Source organism: Anomaloglossus baeobatrachus, chromosome 4, assembly GCF_048569485.1.
Source record: "Anomaloglossus baeobatrachus isolate aAnoBae1 chromosome 4, aAnoBae1.hap1, whole genome shotgun sequence".
NCBI classification, from domain to species: Eukaryota; Metazoa; Chordata; class Amphibia; order Anura; family Aromobatidae; genus Anomaloglossus; species Anomaloglossus baeobatrachus.
Genome location: NC_134356.1, coordinates 634047128 through 634060800, shown reverse-complemented (window position 1 = coordinate 634060800; position 13673 = coordinate 634047128).

Genomic DNA, 13673 nt, shown 5'->3' with positions numbered 1-13673 from the left:
AGTCAACAGATGAAGTTAAGAACCAGACACAGGATCGTCCAATCATCGATTCCACGGAGGACCAGTTTCCCCAAGGGACTTCTAGTATCCTGATGGCCCGGTCATTGGGCCCACTCTTCCAGACAGGCTGTAGGTTCCAATGATTGTCTTCTGTCCTCTTTCCGCAACAGAATCCTCCAGGGAGCCCTGATTACTCAGGCCACTGGGTGTTTCCACCCGAACACTCCACACTACAGCGAGTGGTCCCCGTCTGATCTACCAGTCTTCACCAACACCTAGACATGACCTGCTTCAGTTTCAGGCCAAGAGGGGTCTTCATTTCCCCTGTCCCGGGCCTGCCTCACTTCCCTTGTAGCCATTCTAGATGGCTCTTGGAGATATTTTAGATCTCTCCGTAGTCTCAAATTCCACATCCGCTCTCCACAGCTCGGTCTCAGTCGCTTGTGCATCCCTGCACTTTTCAAGCAGAGTTCCTGCCAGACCACTTAAACTCACATATTCTCGCTCATCCCCTTCCCTTTGTCGTCACTTCTAGTTGTGACGTGATGACGCGTTTTATAATAATAATGAGAAGATTTTATTTATCCTTCCGTCAATCTTCCTTGCCACCTTCCAGGGATATGCGTCCCTCCCCTGGTCGGCTAGCGCTTAAGCCAACGACATAGTCCGAGCCCTTTCTCGAAGTCCCCCTCGAAAGGGTCTTCCTTCTCCCACTTCAGGTCATACTTCCCAGGTCTTGTGCCTTTTTGTCATTCTCAGGAGCCCTCCACCATGGGGGGTTCTCCTTCCCATAATTCACTGCAATGGTCACCCAGTACTTGTCACGCTTCCCGGTCCCCTGGTCCCGTTCTCCGGTCCCCGTGGCCCGCTTCCCGCTCCCCGGCGGCGTCCCCTGCTCACCACTCCGGTCCCGGCATCCTCGTCCCCGTCTGCAGCCTCCATACGTCCAGCTCCCCGCTCCCGGCGCTCCTCTGCGACGTGGGACTCCCAGCCGGGCGCTCCTGCTTCCTCCTCACCGCTTCCTGGACTGGCTTCTGGCACACGGGCCTCGCGCATGCGCATTAGGGCGCGCGCGCGGTCATTGACCCTTTCTTAAAGGGCCAGCACCCAGAAACAGGATATTGCATAGACAGGTACAGGGTAAATAAGGTTTCTCTTCCTGGTGGGCGGGGCCTGTTCTACGTGTTTAGCAAGCTAGTGTTCAGGTCCCCGTGTTGCTTTACCTTGTGTTTTGCCTTGCATTAACCCTGTCCTGTCTCGTAGAGCCTGTCCTGCCACGCCAGTCGCTCCGAACCAAGTCCATCCCTGGACCCTGACGGTGACTTCGGCGGATGCCCCACCACCTCTGCAGCTCCGCCAGTCTCCAGTCCCTGGCTCCGTTCGGTGACCCGTTCCATCGCTCAGCAGGTTCCGGATCCCGCCTGACCCTACAACCCGGCCTCGGACCCTGAGCCTCATCACCCGGACTACCGTCCAGAACTCCGTGGGTTCAGCATCATCCACCTTTCCTGCTCCTCTACGGACTGTCCAGCTACCTATAGTGCTTCGGCTGCCGTGCATCAGGACCCTCTGGCGGGGTGATCGGCCTGGCTGCCTCCTCAGGGGACATCGGTGTACGGTCCAGTGCTTCCACCACCCGGACGTAACAGCTAGAACAGGCCATGGATCCCGCCGAAGCACTAGCGGCCTTGCAGCAGGAACTCACACGCCAGCGCGAGACCCAGACCCACATGCTGAACTTCATGTCTTCTGTGGATACCCGCCTGAACACGCTACAAGCGACGGCCACATCCTTGGCATCTCAGGTTTCCACTGTACAATCCACGGCCACAGCTCCCGTGGCAGCCTCCTCGGATACTTCCAAACTTCGTTTGGCCTCACCACCCCGGTACGCCGGAGATCCCAAGACCTGCAGGGGATTCATCAACCAATGCTCTCTCCATTTCAAGCTGCTGCCGCACCTTTTTGCCTCTGACCAAGCCAAGGTCGCGTTCATGATGTCCCATCTAGAGGGAGAGGCACTGGCATGGATGAACCCCTTGTGGGAGAAGGAGGATCCAGTAACCACCAACATCCAGGAATTCCTGCAGGCATTTCGTGGCACCTTTGACGAGCCCGGACGCGCCTCCGCGTCTGCCTCATCTCTCCTCCGGCTACGTCAGGGGACTCTGACGGTGGGCCAATATGCCATTCGTTTTCGCACCTTGGCTTCGGAACTCGGATGGAACAATGAGGCCCTAACCGCCGCCTTCTGGGAGGGACTCTCGGGTCGTATTAAAGATGAGCTGGCTGGTCGTGACGTGCCGTCCACCCTGGATGCCCTGATTGCCCTAGCGACTCGAGTGGATCTTCGCTTTCAGGAACGATCCAAAGAAGTGTCCCGCGAGAGGCGTCCGATACGGCACTCCTCCCCACCACAGAAGTCCATCTCTCCCCAGTTGGCGTCACCTGGCGTGTCTACCTCCGAGCCCATGCAGATTGACCGCCTGAAGCAGTCGGAACAACGCCGAGCAGAACGACTAGCAAAGGGTCTCTGCTTCTACTGCGGTGATGGCACACACCTGCTACGCTCTTGTCCCGAGAAGCCTGGAAACTCCAAAGCCTAGGCTTGGTAGGAGAGGCCACCCTAGGTGCTGGGACTCTCTCAGACTCCGCTACCTGGACTATTCAAGTCACTACAGAAGAGACCCGGTTCACGGCAGAGGCGTATCTCGATTCCGGAGCAGCAGGCAACTTCATCCAGCAGGCCACGGTGGATAAGTACCAGGTGCCTGTCCTTCCACTAGAAAAACCGCTTGTGATCGCCTCTGTTGATGGGAAACCCCTCTCTGACACCGTCTCACTGATCACCAAGCCTGTGGAAGTACGGATCGGTGCCCTGCACACCGAGAAGATCACCTTCTACGTCCTCCCGCGCATGTCTCATCAGATCCTGCTGGGACTTCCATGGTTACGGACACACGAACCATCGGTCAGCTGGAGTACAGGGGAAATCACCCGATGGGGCTCCTCGTGTCACGAGAGATGTCTGAAATCCATCCAGCCCGTCCGACGCCCTCCGGTTCCAGAGTCTCTACCAGGACTGCCTTCTGCCTACTGGTCCTTCACAGACGTGTTTGATAAAAAGGAGTCAGAGGTACTACCGCCTCATCGTCCCTATGACTGTGCCATTGATTTACTGCCAGGAACTACGCCTCCTCGAGGACGGATATACCCCTTGTCCCCTGCTGAAGCACGAGCTATGTCTGCCTATATCACCGAGAGCCTAGCTAAGGGGTTCATTCGGAGGTCCTCGTCCCCTGCCGGAGCAGGGTTTTTCTTCGTCAAAAAGAAGGAAGGTGACCTGCGCCCTTGCATTGACTACCGGGGATTAAACCAGATCACCGTAAAGAACAAATACCCTCTGCCGCTTATCCCCGAACTATTCGATCGGCTCCGAGGAGCCCGTGTATTCACCAAGTTGGACCTCCGTGGGGCTTATAACCTGGTTCGCATTCGCTCTGGAGACGAATGGAAAACCGCATTCAACACTGGGGATGGGCACTACGAGTATTGTGTCATGCCCTTTGGTCTGTGTAATGCTCTGGCAGTCTTCCAAGAACTGGTGAACGACGTGTTCAGAGATCTCCTCTATGTCTGTGTCGTGGTGTATCTGGACGACATCCTGGTCTTCTCTCCGGATCTACAAACCCACCGAGAGAACGTGCAGCTAGTCCTCCAGAGGCTTAGAGAGAATCGTCTGTACGCCAAGTACGAGAAATGCATCTTTGAAAAGTCGTCTCTTCCCTTCCTGGGTTATGTAATCTCGGACACTGGCCTGCAGATGGACCCAGAGAAAGTGTCTGCCATCATCAACTGGCCTCCTCCTTCCGGACTGAAGGCTATCCAACGCTTTCTCGGCTTTGCGAACTACTACCGTCAATTCATCCCGCATTTCTCTGCCTTGACTGCACCTCTCTCTGCCTTGACTAAGAAAGGAGCTAATCCTAAGGACTGGTCCCCGGCGGCCGATGCCGCGTTCTGCTCCTTGAAACAGGCGTTTGCTTCTTCCCCGGTTCTCCATCGCCCTGAATTGAACCGACAGTTCACCTTAGAGGTGGATGCCTCCTCCTCAGGAGCCGGGGCAGCGTTAATGCAAAACTCCCCCTCCGGAAAGATGGTCACTTGTGGATTCTTCTCCAAGAGCTTTTCGGCACCCGAACGTAACTACACCATTGGGGATCGGGAGCTACTGGCCGTGAAGCTGGCCTTGGAGGAATGGCGCTACCTCTTGGAGGGAGCTGTATACCCTGTAATCATATACACGGACCACAAGAATCTGGAGTACCTGCGGTCTGCCCAAAGACTGAATCCACGACAAGCCCGCTGGTCCCTGTTCTTTGCTCGATTTGATTTCCAACTCCATTTCCGGCCTGCGGATAAGAACGTGCGGGCAGACGCTCTGTCCAGGTCCTTCGTGCCCGTGGAGTTGGAGGAGGAGACGTTCCAGCCCATCATCAACCCCAGTAAAGTCATTTCGGTGACTCCTGTCGCTCTAACGCAGATACCCCCTGGGAAAACCTATGTCCCAGATACTGACAGACAGAGTCCTGCACTGGGGCCATGCTTCTAAGATCGCCGGCCATGCTGGTCAGAAGAAGACTTGGAGTACGATTATCCGTCACTACTGGTGGCCGTCCCTCCGTAAAGATGTCGCAACCTAAGTCTCAGCCTGTCCATCCTGTGCCCGGAACAAGACACCCAAGCACCTACCCTATGGACGTCTTCTGCCTTTGCCCATTCTTTCCGTTCCGTGGCAACATATCGCAATGGACTTCATTACGGACTTACCCATATCCTCCGGACACACGGTCATATGGGTTGTGGTGGATCGCTTCTCAAAGATGGCCCACTTCGTTCCCATGGCAGGGCTGCCCTCTGCCCAGGAGCTAGCTGACTCCTTCATACAGCACATATTCCGCTTGCATGGCTTCCCCGCACACATTGTGTCTGACAGAGGAACTCAGTTTACCTCGCGCTTCTGGAGGGCTCTCTGCAAACATCTGGGAGTGTCCTTGGACTTTTCTTCGGCCTACCATCCTCAGTCGAATGGCCAAGTGGAACGGGTCAATCAGATCCTGACCTCCTTCCTGCGCCACTACGTCAACATCCATCATGACGATTGGTCCACGCTCCTACCTTGGGCTGAGTTCTCCCATAACCAGCACATCAGTGCGTCCACTTCCAGCTCTCCCTTTCAGATCGTTTATGGACTGCAGCCTTCTGTCCCGTTGCCAGTATCCTCGGCTTCCGACGTCCCCGCAGCAGATTCCCTGGTTCGGGACTTTTCAGCCATATGGAATTCTGTCAAGTCGTCCCTAGAACGTGCTTCATTACGGATGAAGAGACATGCGGACAAGAGGCGCCTGGATCCCCCGTGTTTCTCCCCAGGTGATCTGGTCTGGCTTGCATCCAGATATGTCCGATTGAAGTTACCCTCGTACAAGTTGGGTCCTCGCTACATCGGGCCGTTTAAGGTCATCAGCAAGATCAATGCAGTCTCCTACAAGCTGCAGCTCCCGGCCACGATGCGGATACCCAACTCCTTCCATGTCTCCTTGCTCAAGCCTGTTGTCCTTGGTCCCTTCTCCGCTGAGGTCGGTACTGCTCCCCCTCCTATTGCTGACGATGACATCTATGCGGTAAGGGATATCGTGGCCATGAGGACCGTGCGAGGTCGGCAATACTTCTTGGTGGACTGGGCGGGTTATGGTCCCGATCGGTCCTGGGAGCCCCGGGAGAATGTTGGCACTCCTCTGATTCGTGCCTTCCTGTCCCGCTTTGCGGGGGGGGGGGGCGTGGGGGAGGGGGTACTGTCACGCTTCCCGGTCCCCTGGTCCCGTTCTCCGGTCCCCGTGGCCCGCTTCCCGCTCCCCGGCGGCGTCCCCTGCTCACCACTCCGGTCCCGGCCTCCTCGTCCCCGTCTGCAGCCTCCATGCGTCCAGCTCCCCGCTCCCGGCGCTCCTCTGCGACGTGGGACTCCCAGCCGGGCGCTCCTGCTTCCTCCTCACCGCTTCCTGGACTTGCTTCTGGCACACGGGCCTCGCGCATGCGCATTAGGGCGCGCGCGCGGTCATTGACCCTTTCTTAAAGGGCCAGCACCCAGAAACAGGATATTGCATAGACAGGTACAGGGTATATAAGGTTTCTCTTCCTGGTGGGCGGGGCCTGTTCTACGTGTTTAGCAAGCTAGTGTTCAGGTCCCCGTGTTGCTTTACCTTGTGTTTTGCCTTGCATTAACCCTGTCCTGTCTCGTAGAGCCTGTCCTGCCACGCCAGTCGCTCCGAACCAAGTCCATCCCTGGACCCTGACGGTGACTTCGGCGGATGCCCCACCACCTCTGCAGCTCCGCCAGTCTCCAGTCCCTGGCTCCGTTCGGTGACCCGTTCCATCGCTCAGCAGGTTCCGGATCCCGCCTGACCCTACAACCCGGCCTCGGACCCTGAGCCTCGTCACCTGGACTACCGTCCAGAACTCCGTGGGTTCAGCATCATCCACCTTTCCTGCTCCTCTACGGACTGTCCAGCTACCTATAGTGCTTCGGCTGCCGTGCATCAGGACCCTCTGGCGGGGTGATCGGCCTGGCTGCCTCCTCAGGGGACATCGGTGTACGGTCCAGTGCTTCCACCACCCGGACGTAACAGTACCCGACTCCAGAGTTCGAGTTTTTCCCAGTCACGTCATTGTAGATGCTCAGACTACCTTCTCCTGTCTGTCACGTCATAGTGGAAATTGGTCCTGGGAATTCCCTTGCTTCCTTAACCGTGTCATTTTTCTCTGAACCTCACAGGTTCTCTGGACCCCTCAATGCACAGGAGAATTATCTCCCGTACTATTTTCCCCGCCTGCAAGCTGTTCGTCCACTAGGGTCAGATCACTTCCTCAGGTGCTGTGGAATCAACAGGTCAGGTTCCCCTATGGCGGGATTCCCTTGCACTCTTCTCGAGTATCTCGACTCCCTTGCAATCTTTTAGGCAGTCGGTTTCCCTTTTAGTCTTCCTGCGGCAATAAGGGGCCAAGGCTCCTTTGGCCTCCGCTTCCTGGCACCTACCTCTACCAGGTGCCCTAGTTCTTCGCTCATTCTTCCACTCTCCAACGTAGTACCAGGGCCTGTCGGGTTCTTTCTCTCTTAGCCCGACCTATTGCTGTCAGTCGCCTTAGATCCTTAGCTTCTTAGGTACAGACCTCAGAGGATGCAGCTTCTCCCTGATCATCCTATTCCCCAGCACACGCTTTTTACACTAGCTCTTAGTACTCCCTAGTACTCTAACTCTTCTCCTGTACTTCGGCCCCTGGCCGGGTAGGGTTTCCTTACGGGGTCTAGGACCAGGTTCCGGTCTTAGAATCTTGTCTTTGCTAACCCTGTTTTCGGGTCCTTCTCTTCCCACCCTTGGGGACTGCTTTAGGACGTCCCATGGTTTCCGGTGTCCCCCAATGAAGCGATAGAGAAAAGTAGATTTTGGATACTCACCGTAAAATCTCTTTCTCGGAGCCTTCATTGGGGGACACAGCACCCGCCCTTTTCTAAGACTTCAATGGGTCCGGAATGTTATAGTTTTCAAGCTTCTCCTCGTACTGCTTTTACACAAACTGATCTCCTCAGCTCCGGTCAGTGGGTGTATACTGCGTGGGAGGAGTCAACTTTCTTATTTGCATAGTGTCACCTCCTAGTCCCAGGAGCATACACCCATGGTTTACTGTGTCCCCCAATGAAGGCTCCGAGAAAGATTTTACGGTGAGTACCCAAAATCTACTTTTTTTCTCAGCAACTATTATTAATTTACTGTCATTTACAGGACCATTTACAGTGTTCTCTGCTACATGATAGTAATGTACGAGGGGCTGCTGATCACATGAAAGCCTTATGTGTCTAATATATGTTTTCAAAATTTTGTGTTTGTTGCTTATGGCAACAGTGTTCTACGCACGCTGGAAAACAAAATGGCGGAGTCTAATGAGATATTCACAGCAACTGAGAGCAGAGGAGGGATAAAAAGTAGATTTTGGGTACTCACCGTAAAATCTCTTTCTTGGAGCCTTCATTGGGGGACACAGAGACCATGGGTTGTATGCTGCTGCCACTAGGAGGCAACACTAAGCAAAACAAGGAAAACTCCTCCTATGCAGTATACACCCACCAACTGGCAATCATTCCTCAGTTTAGTGAGAAAGCAATAGGAGATAACAAGAAAGAACGAACAATTTTACAGAAGTGAACATTAAAATCAACATTCAACAGTAACATTGAACAGTAACATATGTCCAACACAAGGGCGGGTGCTGTGTCCCCCAATGAAGGCTCCAAGAAAGAGATTTTACGGTGAGTACCCAAAATCTACTTTTCTTTATCGCTTCATTGGGGGACACAGAGACCATGGGACGTCCTAAAGCAGTCCCACGGGTGGGTCTAATGTTACTCTCAGGGCTGACCTCGGTCCACTGCAGCCTGCAGAACTCGTCTACCGAGGCTCGCATCGGAGGATGCGAAAGTGTGGACCCTGTAGAACCTTGTGAAAGTGTGGAGCGAAGACCAGGTGGCCGCTTTGCAAAGCTGCGACGCTGGAGCGTGGTGACGGACCGCCCACGAGGCTCCCACCGCCCTGGTGGAATGGGCCGTAATCCTGAGTGGGCGCGTTCTCCCTCTTACCCGGTAGGCTTCCAGTATGGCAGAGCGAATCCATCGCGCAATGGAGGACTTGGAGGCAGGTAGGCCTCTGCGGGGGCCGGACGGAAGCACAAAGAGGGAATCCGACCGTCTGAAATGAGACGTCCTTGAAATGTACCAGCGGAGAGCTCTGACCAAGTCCAGCCTGTGGAGAAGAACCTCACGAGGGTGCGAAGGGTTCGGACAAAAGGAAGGAAGAACAATGTCCTCGTTAAGATGAAAAGAGGAGACCACCTTGGGCAGAAAGGACGGTACCGGACGAAGGACTACCTTATCCTGGTGAAAGACAAGATATGGAGAGCGGCAGGAAAGCGCCGCTAGTTCAGATACCCGCCTGATTGACGTGATGGCAACTAAGAAGGCGACCTTCCAAGAGAGGAACGTTAGAGACACCTCCTGCATAGGTTCAAAAGGAGAATGCTGAAGAACAGACAGAACCAGGTTGAGGTCCCAGGGCTCCACCGGAGGTTGAACGGGGGGCACCGCATGCGCAGCCCCCTGAATGAATGTGCGAACCTGTGAGCGAGAGGCAATTCTCTTTTGAAAGAGAATGGAAAGAGCAGACACTTGGCCCTTGAGGGAGCTGAGTGCTAAACCAGCATCCAGACCAGACTGCAGGAAGGACAACAGAACTGGCAAGGAGAAGGTCATGGCTGTGACCTGGTTAGCTTCGCACCAGCGGAAATAGGCCTTCCACGTCCGGTGGTAGATGCGGGAAGAGGAAGGCTTCCGTGCCTTGATCATTGTCTGGACGACCCTTTCTGAGAAACCCGAGGAAGTTAGTATGGGGCTTCAACAGCCATGCCGTTAAATTGAGCGACTGTGAATTCTGGTGAAGAAAAGGCCCCTGAGTGAGAAGGTCCTGGACGTCTGGAAGTCTCCACGGAACGTCGGTGAGAAGTTGCACGAGCTCTGCGTACCACGGGCGACGGGGCCAATCTGGGGCCATGAGAATCACCGGAACTCCTTCCGCTTTGATCTTCCTGACTAGCTTGGGGATAAGAGGAAGCGGAGGAAAGAGGTACGGCAGAGAGAACTGCGACCAGGGGATCGCTAGGGCGTCCGTTGCGAGCGCCAGTGGGTCTCTTGCTCTGGAGACGAACTGGGGCACCTTGTGATTCCACCTGGAGGCCAGGGGATCCACGTCGGGGGTTCCCCACCTGGAACAGATCTGCTGGAAGATTCTGGGATTGAGGGACCACTCTCCCGCGTCGAGGCCTTCTCGGCTGAGGAAGTTGGTGGCCCAATTGTCCACACCCGGGATGTGGACCGCCGAAATCGCTGGGATGTTCTGTTCGGCCCAGTCGAGGATTTGAGATACCTCTCTCATCGCCGCTCGGCTGCGTGTTCCGCCCTGATGGTTTATGTAGGCCACGGTGGTTGCATTGTCGGACTGCACCCGAACTGGGTGTCCGCGAAGCAGAGCCTTCCAATGAAAGAGAGCCAGGCGAACTGACCTGAGTTCCAAGATGTTGATGGGAAGCTTGGTTTCCGGCTCGGTCCAGCGACCCTGACCTGTGAGGTCCTGGAATGTGGCTCCCCATCCCAGCAGGCTGGCGTCTGTCGTGATGACCTTCCATCGAAGTGGAAGAAATGATCTCCCTTGGAGGGTGAGGGGAGAGCATTTCCACCATTCCAATGACTCTCTGACTCGAGGAGGGATCGCAATTGGCCGATCCAGGGAGTGAAGAGACTTGTCCCATGCTGCGAGAAGGAGACCCTGAAGAGGGCGAGTATGGAATTGACTGTAGGGCACCGCTTCCATTGACGCCACCATCTTTCCGAGAATGCTGATGCAGTACCGAAGGGAGCAACGGGGTGCGCGTTGGAGCTTCCGAATCCCCCTGAGGATAGCTGAGAGCTTGTCCTTGGGCAGAAGAACCCTCGCTTGCGTGGTGTCGAAGATCATGCCGAGGAATGAGATGCGTTGAGTCGGGATCAGAGATGACTTTGGTCTGTTGATCAACCAGCCGAGACGAGTTAGAGTATCCAGAGTGATGTTGAGACTGTCGCGGCACTCCGACGCCGAGGGAGCCTTGATCAAAATTCCGTCCAGATACGGAATGGCTAGAATTCCCCGGGTCCGAAGAATAGCCATGACAGTAGCCATCACCTTGGTGAAGACTCTGGGAGCTGTCGAGAGCCCGAATGGGAGAGCCGTGAACTGAAAGTGTTGCCCCTGAACCATGAAGCGTAAAAATCTGATGAGCTGGAAAGATTTGGATGTGGAGATAGGCGTCCTGGATGTCCACCGAGCAAAGGAACTCCCTGGGTTCCATGGACGCTATCACTGAGCGGAGAGACTCCATGCGGAATCGCCGGAGACGGACCCGCCTGTTGAGGCGCTTGAGATCCAGAATGGGGCGGACTGTGCCATTCTTCTTTGGTACCATGAAGAGGTTTGAATAAAAATCCCGGAATTTGTCTTGAGGGGGGATGGGGGTGATGACCCCAGAGTCTCGCATGGACTGGATGGCTGCGAAGAAGCCCTTGGTGAGGAATGGATCCTTGGGGGGTTTGGACTGGACGAAGCGTGAGCATGGGAGCGAAGAAAACTATTTTGTAGCCGTGAGAGACGACGTCTCGAACCCAGGCGTCGTCTATCACGGAAAGCCACGTGCTTCTGAACATGTGGAGACGACCGCCGACCCTGGATGAGGAGCCGGGGACGGGAGCCCAGTCATGCGGAGGAGAATCTGTTCGATCTGGAGCTGGAGGGCTTGGACTGCTGGCCACGGGAACGCCAGGAACGCCAGTGCGGTGTTGCCTTAAAGGAGGGCTTCCGTCTCTCCTGACGTGCTGGGGACCGCTCCCGACGTGTGTTGGTGTTGGTAGAGAATTGACGAAAGGGGCGAAAGGGAAAAGCCCGCAGCTTTGGAGGGGCACGGGAAATCCTCTGTTGGGGGAGGAAGGTACTCTTGCCCCCCGTAGCCTCAGAGATGATCTTGTCCAGTTTTTCTCCGAAGAGTCTGGCACCAACAAAAGGGAAGACTGGTGAGGGACTTTTTGGATGCTGAGTCCGCGTTCCATGCTTTAAGCCACAGGGCTCTGCGGATTGCAGTGATGTTGCCGGCTGCCAGGGCAGCGGAAGCAGCAGAGTCGAGGGACGCAGCGACTAGATATTTTCCGGCATGTGTGATCTGATCTGCCAGATCTGCCAGCTCGGGTCTGGGAGCGTCAGCTAGGATACCACGCCGAAGGAGCTTTGCCCAGGCGAGACAGCCTTGGAAACCCAGGTGGCTGCAAAGGCTGGAGTGATGGCAGAGCCGGAGGCTTCAAAGGCCGACCTGGCTAAGGATTCTATGGTCCTGTCCGAGAGATCCTTCAGGGAGGCGCCATCAGACAGCGGCAAGGTGGTGCTGGACGAGAGTCGGGAGATCGGAGGATCCACTGAAGGGGCCACTGACCACTTCTGAAGAAGTTCCGGTGGAAAGGGATAAAGGACCTGTGCCCGCTTGCGCTTCTGGAAACGCTTGTCGGGATGTTCCCACTGTCTGGAGAAAATATCCTCAAACTCCCTGTGGTTGCCAAAGCTTCTTGGCAGCTTCTTGGCTCTTTTGAAAGGGACTGATTGACTGATAGGCGCCGGATCAACATCCTTCACCTCTAGGGTCTGATTGACAGCAATGACCAGACTGTCCATCATACCGGTCAGCTTGGATATATGTTCAGAGTCCAGATCGGAGTCAGAAACAGAGTCCTGGTCCGAATCTGGAGCTGCCGCAGAAGAGGCAGGAGACAGAGAGCGTGATGCTCTGGAGGCCATAGCGGGGCTAGGAGACCTGGAGGATGACCCCGAGAGGGACCGCTTCCTAGACCTCCTGTGAGTTCTGCCCTGCCGGGCTGGAGCCGCTGCGGGCTCAGACTCACTCTGGATCACCGGGGGGACTCCAGAGGAGGAGGCGGGCAGACGGTCTATGGCCGAGGCTAAGGTCTGAGACATCTTGGTTAAGTTGTCCACGGACTGAGAGAGAGCTGAGGCCCACCCAGGCATGGGGGCCGAGTCCTCGTTACAGGCGGTGGGGGGCTGCGTAGTAGTCATGGTAGGGGTGCTACAGGCTAGGCAGGTGAAGGAGGACTGCCCTGAGGGAAACTTTTTTAGACAAGAGGTGCAGGCGAAGTGAAGCACTATGGCCTGTGGCTGAGAGCGGGTTGCTCTTGTGCTGGACATGGGACAGCAGAGAGGGGGAGAGAGCAGAGGATGCCAGGAGGATGGGGACTGGGGAAGGAGCTGCCTCCCAGTGGCAGAGATTACCCAGACTCTGGCGTCCTGTGTGTGCTGATGCTGCTGTCTGAAGCCGGTGTCCTGAAGCTGCAGGCTGAGGGAGCAGAGGTGGGGGCTCAGGGGAGCTGCAGGTTAGTCTGTGGGGAGCTGAACCGGAACGCTGCCGCTGCCCAGAGGCGCCTCAGGCTGTAATGGCGCTGCTGAGGAGTCCGGGCTGGGGGAGGAGCGGTAAAGAAGCGCGAAAAAAACGGCGCTCCCGGGAGCCGGGATTGGCTGAGAGAAAGGAGCGCCGGGATTGGGCAGAAAAAGAGCGCGCAGAGGCTTGCAGGGAATGGCTGCTGGAGCGGGCGGGCCTGTTGGAAAGTAAGGACCCGTGCGATAGGCCGGCCGGGAGGGGGCGTGAAGAGAAGCCGGGGGCTAAATTTTAAGGCTGAGACCGCAGGGGGAGCCGGAGAACGGCGCCGAGGACGAGAGCGGGGGCAGAGCCTGTATGAAGGGGGATCTGACCAGGGGTAAGTGCTAAGGGTCCAAATTCCTTCTTTTCCCTCTTTTTTTTTTTTTTAAGACGGAGCCCCCCATGATCCGGGACAAGGGATGGATACCTGTCCCGACGGCTGATAGTCCTCCTGATCCTGGCTTGATCCTGGCCTCCTGGGAAATACCTAGGGAGACGAGTATCTTCCGGAGATTTTTTCGTCTCCCCTCCCTGATTAGGCCGGCTGTGGAGGGCGAGCGTGCAGGGGG